Raw genomic sequence first — 8,021 nt, forward strand, 5'->3', positions numbered from 1 at the left:
GCCCAGCCCTACTCTGAAGGAGACCTGTGGGTCGCTTAGTGTCCACTCTCGCCTTCTGTAGTCTGTGCAGCTTCAGGTTTATAAAGGACGCCTCTGCTGTCGACATGCTGCGGCACATGTGACGCGTTTGAGCTCCGTGTATTTCTGCCGTAGTTTAGGGTTTCCACCTCCGATGTACAGCAGCGTTCAGCCACTTCCCTAAACGTTGTCTCATCCAGAGACCAGAGACCCAAACGGGGCTCTGAGTCTGTCAGAAGGTCTGAGATCTACCGTATCTGTTTATTTCTTTATATATATGTTTATTTGTTTTTTTATTCTTGTGTGTGCAGATCCTCGCTATCCCTCCTCAGGAAATCCTGCCCTTAGTTGGCAGAAATGCAGAATCCAGGGTGGGGATCTTCAGAATATATCCCGCAGCTCACCCCCCCTTCCTCTTCCAACGTAACCTGTGGCTATAGAACTAAAGCATACTCACCTTTCTCTATCATACAGTGGTTAGATTTAGACTAACAGCCATCCAGTTTCAAAGCCAGTCAGTTTCACCAGAACTCCTTTACTAGGTGTCCTACAACACTTTTTTATGGACACCCTGCAGCCAATCAGAATCGAGTATTCACCCAGACCATGGTATAGAACTTTATATTCAATATATTTAGTTTGGACAGCTTTAAATGTGTCCCAATGAATAAATACGGGAGAGTTAGACTCCATGTAGGAAGCAGAGAACTTCTTTTATTTAAATGACAGTTACATTTCCTTCTTCATGGGACTGTACGCTGGGCAGGGAGACCACAGTTTGTTCTCTGACGGCTGGAGAAAGGAAATCAACTTCAGCTGTTTGATCAGGTCATCACCAACATGTACATCTATCTTCCATGTCAACAGAGACACAGGAACAACAACGTTAAAGAAGCAACAACAACGCTGAGAAAGGTGACTACAAGTTTAAAAAAAATGAAACTTCAACATTCAGAAACAACCAGAACTTCTAAACAGCAACAGTAACGTCACAAAAAAGGAACAAAAACGCCAAAAACTTCAACAGAAGAATGAAAAATGAAGCATGAGAAAGTCGTGCCAGTGTTGGATCCTCCATTTCCCATCATGCACCTCCCCCTCTGTGCTGCTGAGTCCCTCCACCAGATGGAGACTAATCTCTTTAATGTAATACATTGTATAAGATATCTTTGAAAGCATACAGACTTATTAAAACTAACAATAGTAAAGTATGTTGGAAAAGAGTCATAAAACGTCATGTATAATATGTAGAAAAAAAACATTAAGTCATAGTATGTCGAAAATAGCCATAAAAACTCATATTATAGTATGTCAAAAGAAATCATAAAAGGTCATAATAGATGTCGAAAAAAGTAAAAAAGGTATAGTATGTCAAAAAAAAGTGATAAAAAGTCATAGTATAGTAAGTTGAGAGGATTCACAATATTCTTCAACAACAAAACACACAGGGATTAAAGTGAAAAACAATCTTTTGACTGAAATCTTTTTCATAAGCTGTTCACATCGACCTACACAGATAGCACTAACCCTTTTGGTTTTTAATCTACAACCAGATGCAAACAGCAAAGGAAAGGGAGTACGGTGAGTGTTCTCTGTTCCTGATGAAGAAAACAATATTTCAGTGCCATCCCCCGACTAACCATTGCTGTTCTTTGATCATATTGTAGAACGGCTTTCCCTTACACTCTATTTAATTACTTCAGGCCAAAAGTGTTTAAAAGGAGATTTTTTTTAATTGTTAACATGCAATTCAACACCAAGTCAAATCAATAAAATGAAGCTTGCAAGACTTCACTGTTTTTATTGAAGTCTTACTAATAATGAAACATATATACATTTTCAGTGAAAGCTTTTTTCATTCTTTAAATTCAAACTAAAAAATCTTTTTACAATAACAATAAATAAACACAGTTTTATCTATCTCAGACACGTCTGTGCCTTCCGCTGGCAACAAGGCATCCATGACAGCTAGTGGTCTTTCCAAATAGTGGTTACCATTAGACGCACACAAATCATGACACTAATATGCGAGGAAACTGGTTCCGGGTTTTGTGCTATCAATTATTTTATGTTAACACGCTCAGTCAAACCCTTCCCTCGCGAACTGTGAAAGATTGTGGACATGTCTTACCAGACGGGATAATAAATAGCATTCAGTACAGTTTAACAGGGTACCCCCAGGATTCTTCACGTTAAATTTAAGACTTTTTAAGACCTTTTTAATACCACCTAGGATGATATTTAATGCCAACTTCACAGCCATATATAATGAAAAATCTGTGTGGATTTTAGGCCTGAGAAAAGAATGATTTACCAGGTAATGTCACCTGAACTTAATAAAACATTTTATTATAATACTCATATTTAGATGATGCACTGATTACAACTTTCTAGGCCGATACCGATTTAATATTTTCTAACCTCTTTACAGCACACACAAATATGTATTTTCTATCTTTTCTTTAATAGAAAATGTTACATTTTGCATAGAACATAGAACATTTTTTAAATAGACAATCGATTGCTATATAATACAACTATATAAATGACTCCTGGTGGGAAATTAACACACAGCTAAAGTGTAATGTTATAGAAGAACCATTTCCTTCTTTTCACATCCAATATCCAGCAAAAAACATGTGATATATTTAGCAAACTAAACTTCTGTATGTATGAAAACAGGTAATGGCAATAAAATAATATAAAAATAACAAATAAAAATAAAATAAATATAGCCTTAATGCAGTATAAAGATATTTCTCAAAACGCACACACAGGCCTGTTTGAAGGTCAACAGTAACGTTACCTGATAACAGCGTGTAGTTCCTTTTTTAGCAAGTTTGCTTTATGTGTCATTGTGCATAAATGTGAACACTACCGTTGCTGTCAACGGGCTTCTCTGCTAACGTTAGCTACCGACGGTTACCTCGGAACAATCCAGCAAATAGACGGTACCCTAGAGGGCCGTTACCTGAAACAGATGATTTAACGTCACCGCTCATTTTACACACAGTTTAACAACAAAACTAAACTCTTTAAATATTACTACGTTTTTAATGTTTGTTTTGAGCGGTATGCACCCCCACTAACCTGGAAAGCGTTTTATTAACAGTAACGTTAATACAGCGTGTCGAAGGAATACAGCGTCTCTTTTGTTTTGTTTTCGTTTACAGCATCTCAGGTCAGTGTGCCCAACGCTATTCTCCAATAAACTGTAGCTGTCATATTTCACGGGACCCACGTGAGTGCGGTTTTCATGTTCCAGTTTTTCAGCCTCAGAGGGGAGAGAGAGCGGCTGACTGTTCGCCTGAGATCAGTAGAGCAGACGGCTCTGCCTAGCCGTGTATAATTATGACTTCATGACATTTCATAAACAGCTGATGTAGCGGCAGTGCGCCGCTGCTACATGCATATAGCGGAAACCCTGCATGTGCACGTGTGGTGCTGATGTTGCGCGATGTAAGTCATGCGGCGCCCGAGTGCATTTGACCGGCATAAAACTAAATAAATAGGATTATCAAAAAATAAAACGTGTGCATTATGGAGGCGTCACAATGAGTTCCACCTTGGCTAGATATATAATGTAATGTAATATGCCAATGTACAGTAAATGTGAATTGCTTCAGTGATTGTTTCATCCCGTTCTGCTATGCGTCTAAAGGCTGCTGCAGCGGGAATAAAGAGTTGGGCTGCGTTTCAAACATACCCTACCAAAGGTGGAGCACCGCCGTCATTGTCTTATTCACAACCCTCTCTCCGTTGCTAGCTGATCAGGACCCGGCAGGTGGTCTTCCAGCTCCCCCGTTTCATTAGCGCTACACTGACTCGCACGCCGATCCGCTTGTTGTGCTAACTTCAGCCACATTGCTCTCATCCTCGTCTGCCAGCTGGTCCGCATCTCTGGCCAGACCTCCAGACACCTGCCCATTCTAACCGACGAGCTAATGTTAGCTTGTTCGTAGCATGCTGCAAGACGTTTGGTTTTCTTTCTTGACAACTGATTGATTTGCGCCCGAGCCTTGGATGTTTAGGGCCAGAGCTTTCTCACCATGTCCACGGATTTAAGATAAAACACCATGTTACGCCGTTATTATTGTTATAGCCTAGCTACATCCATGTGTCGCGCACACACGCCACGGTCAAGAGCGTAACGAAAAACACTGATGTAAATAGTACCTGTACTGTCGTATTACATCCCAGTTACACAGAGTGAATTGTAAAGTCACTCACACTCACAGCATTTATTTAGGACGTTACGGTATTTATTTCAACCTACGAAAGGACAAGACATAATTTAAGACCTTTGTAAACGAAATGTACAACTTTGTGAATGTTTTTCATCCTTATTTTTAGAATATTGCATTTAAGACTTTTTTAGGACTTAAGAGCCCACGGGAACCCTGTAATAGTGCATTGCTTTACACAAAACGTTAGTTGCATTAATTAAAAACTAACAATAATAGACTACAAATTTTTTTTCTCATCGGATCTGCATCGATCTCAGATCTGGAATTTCTAAAAATCAAATTGACGGAAATCTGTCAAAGCGACAGAGAACTTTAATCCCTGAACACATTAAGTAATGAAGTAAAATATAAATGATAACGTCATATATACAAAAACAATTCCATCTCTTGATGTACCGTATTTTCCGGACTATAAGTCGCTCCAGAGTATAAGTTGCATCAGTCAAAAAATGCGTCATGAAGAGGAAAAAAACATATAAGTCACACTGGACTATAAGTGGCATTTATTTAGAAATTTATTTCACAAAATCCAAGACCAAGAACAGACATTTAATCTGGAAAGGCAAGTTATTAAACTCCACAACAGCAGCCAGAACAAGGGGCTGAATACGGTAGGTGTCCTCTATGTTAACGTAACACATTAACAGTTATTAAACTCCCCAACAGCCCCCAGAACAAGGGGCTGAATACGGTAGGTGTCCTCTATGTTAACGTAACACATTAACAGTTATTAAACTACCCAACAGCAGCCAGAACAAGGGGCTGAATACGGTAGGTGTCACTATGTTAACGTAACACATTAAGTTATTAAACTACCCAACAGCCCCCAGAACAAGGGGCTGAATACGGTAGGTGTCTCTATGTTAACGTAACGTAGCTGCTCTGTTGACGAGCCTCTCCCAGCAGCACGTTGTTCAAGCACCCATCTGTGGACTCCTTCCTCCAGCTCTGGCCATCTGGATTTCAGCGCGACTAGCTTTCTTTGTTTTCTTCATTGCAGTAAGACTAACCTTTTCTCCAGTCCCTCACAAGTTTCTCTCTCACTCCAAACTCTCCTTCTGCTGCTCGATTACCGTTTTCGGCTGCGTGTTTTACTACCTGCAGTCTCCTGCAGCTTCTTTTCTTTCTCAGTTGTCTTTAGGAGCAGCATATAGTCGTCACGAGCCTAGAGCGCCTCTCGCGGCTGTAGACGGTAATGTTTTCAGCATGAAATAACATTTAAAACATGTTACATTATATATATTTTGATATATAAGTCGCACCTGACTATAAGTCGCAGGACCAGCCAAAGTATGAAGAAAGGTGCGACTTATAGTCCGGAAAATACAGTATACTCTGTTAAAAATCAGGTAAAATATGATCAATGAACAGAAAGAGGATATTAGAATAAAATGAGACTAAAACTGGTAAATAATTTTTCTTCTACAAGCTTCAACCATGAATATCTCATAATCTGATTCCTTGGAGAACAACTGTTGTAATTTATTTATTTGAACAGGGACAGTGCACAAAAAAACATTAATAGATGTCTTGTGCCAGGTTGTAGCACTGGTGTACAACATATAATACAGATACATAAAGTCATACAAATCTACAGTCATTATTGTCCCCCTATCCCACAGTAATGTTACACATCAACGTACTGATGGGAACAAGTCTGATTAGTTAACAACCAATGCTTTGCTAAGCGTGAAAATGAGTGGAAGTTAGTGCATGAAATGAGCTCTGTAGGAAGAGTATTCCACTGATTTATAGCCACAAAGGAGAATGATGACATCCCAAATGCAGTTTTGCGTTGTGGAAGACTACATTCACCCCTTGTGGCTGATATGTTACACTCATCGTGTTTTTCACTGCACCGATTTTCACTTGTCATCTTTACATGCTCTTTTTTACCCAATGTTATGTGCTCTGACATATTCCACACTTTGTTTTTCTTCCATATCTATCAAGCAGGTTAGTGCCTGCAGTGGTCCTGGACCTCGGCTACTTTGGGCTCTGACTGCTCTCTTTTGTTATCTGGGTAGTAATCAGCGTCTTGACTCACGCTATTTGTTCCCTCTCTCCACTCTAACAACAGCTTGGCTTTAGAAAATGTTCAAGAGGAGGCAGTGTGAATGAGTTGGTGTTTTTTAAGGTGAGGACTCTGAGAAAACGTTTTCCCACATTGTTCACACCAGAACGGCTTCTCTCCAGTGTGAACACGTCGGTGGACCTTTAGGTTCGATAGCTGTGTGAAACCTGCCCCGCAATGTTCACAGCTGTACGGTTTCTCTCCAGTGTGAATGAGTTGGTGTTTTTTCAGGTTACTACTCTGAGAAAACATTTTCCCACATTGTTCACACCAGAACGGTTTCTCTCCAGTGTGAACACGTCGGTGGGATTTTAGGGAACTTTGAACAGTGAAAGCTGCCCCACATTGGTCACAGCTGTATGGTTTCTCTCCAGAGTGAATGAGTTGATGACGTTTGAGCACACCTAACTGTGTGAAAGCTGCCCCACATTGTTCACAGCTGTATGGTCTCTCTCCAGTGTGAACTCTCTGAAGAATCTTTAAATGTTCAGGTCTTGTGAAGGACTTGCCACAGTGCTGACAGCTGTGATGTCCGAGTCCCCCTCTTCCTCTCCGTTTCTATAGAAACAGACAGAGAGTTAGATGCAATGGTGGAGCGATACACATGCAAACATACTTACATATGCTAAGATGTTTACATATGCTAACATGCCAATCCATGCTAACACATGCTTATATATGCTAACATGCTAGCAAATGTTAGCGTATGCACCTTTACAACAACATGTTGTTTTAAATCATATTTAAAAAGTCATCAGTTATAATTATATTTTGTCAGTGTATTATTTGACAAACATCTTAAAAAAAAAAGTGAGGAAATAAACCCTTCAAAGCTGCCTGGTCAGTTTGTGTTGGAATGTAAAGGGTTAAATGAATTGTCCACCTTTTGTCTCAGCTGTTGCTAGGAAGATGTTCTGCTTTCAGCTCTGTGATTGGTGGTCCAACTATACATCTACAGAGGGAGAGTTATTTCAAATGGACCAATGAAATCTTGACTCTAAATGGGCAGGGTTTGGTATTGCTAGCTTTATGATGAAGTTCCGCCCGCTGTGGGTACAAGCTAGCACTGCCGTTAAACTAGGCTAGCTAACGTTAGCCAGCCTGCTGGTTGATGGAAGCTTGGAGTAACGTTATCGCTACTAAGGAGGACCAAAGCTATGAGGAGGAGGTTGCTAATTTATATTCCTTCGGCTTTAAGATGAACTTTTAATGAAAAAGTAGTCAGTATTGCTTAATATAATTGTGGTGTGCGTTTCAGAATCCAGTTGTAAGAGCCAGGTGTAGTTCTATTATTTTGAAAGGTCATTGACGGTAATTAAGGCACCTGGTGGGGGCGGAGGAAGCAAAGTAATATCTGTCCACCTGTTCTGGTTTTGTGACAGAGAGGGGGTGAAAGGGGGAAGTCTCATGTTTTCACGTTGTTTTCATACTTTTTAACGCTCCTTCAAGCCGTGTTATCATGCAACTGGATTTCGTTTTTTTCCCCATTTTCAAATGCAAATAAATCTATTTGGATGCGTGATCAATAAGCGCATTTGGCAAGTTGTTCTCCTATTCAGCCTCTCAGCAGCTACAAAGAAGTCTTAGATTAGTAATGGGCGATAGAAACAATACAAAATTGGCTTACGATAGAGATTTTTTACACTGAATCCAATCAAGGATTTATTGAGGATGTTAAAGTG

The sequence above is a fragment of the Sander vitreus genome, chromosome 10 (genome assembly GCF_031162955.1).
Source record: "Sander vitreus isolate 19-12246 chromosome 10, sanVit1, whole genome shotgun sequence".
Lineage (NCBI taxonomy): Eukaryota > Metazoa > Chordata > Actinopteri > Perciformes > Percidae > Sander > Sander vitreus.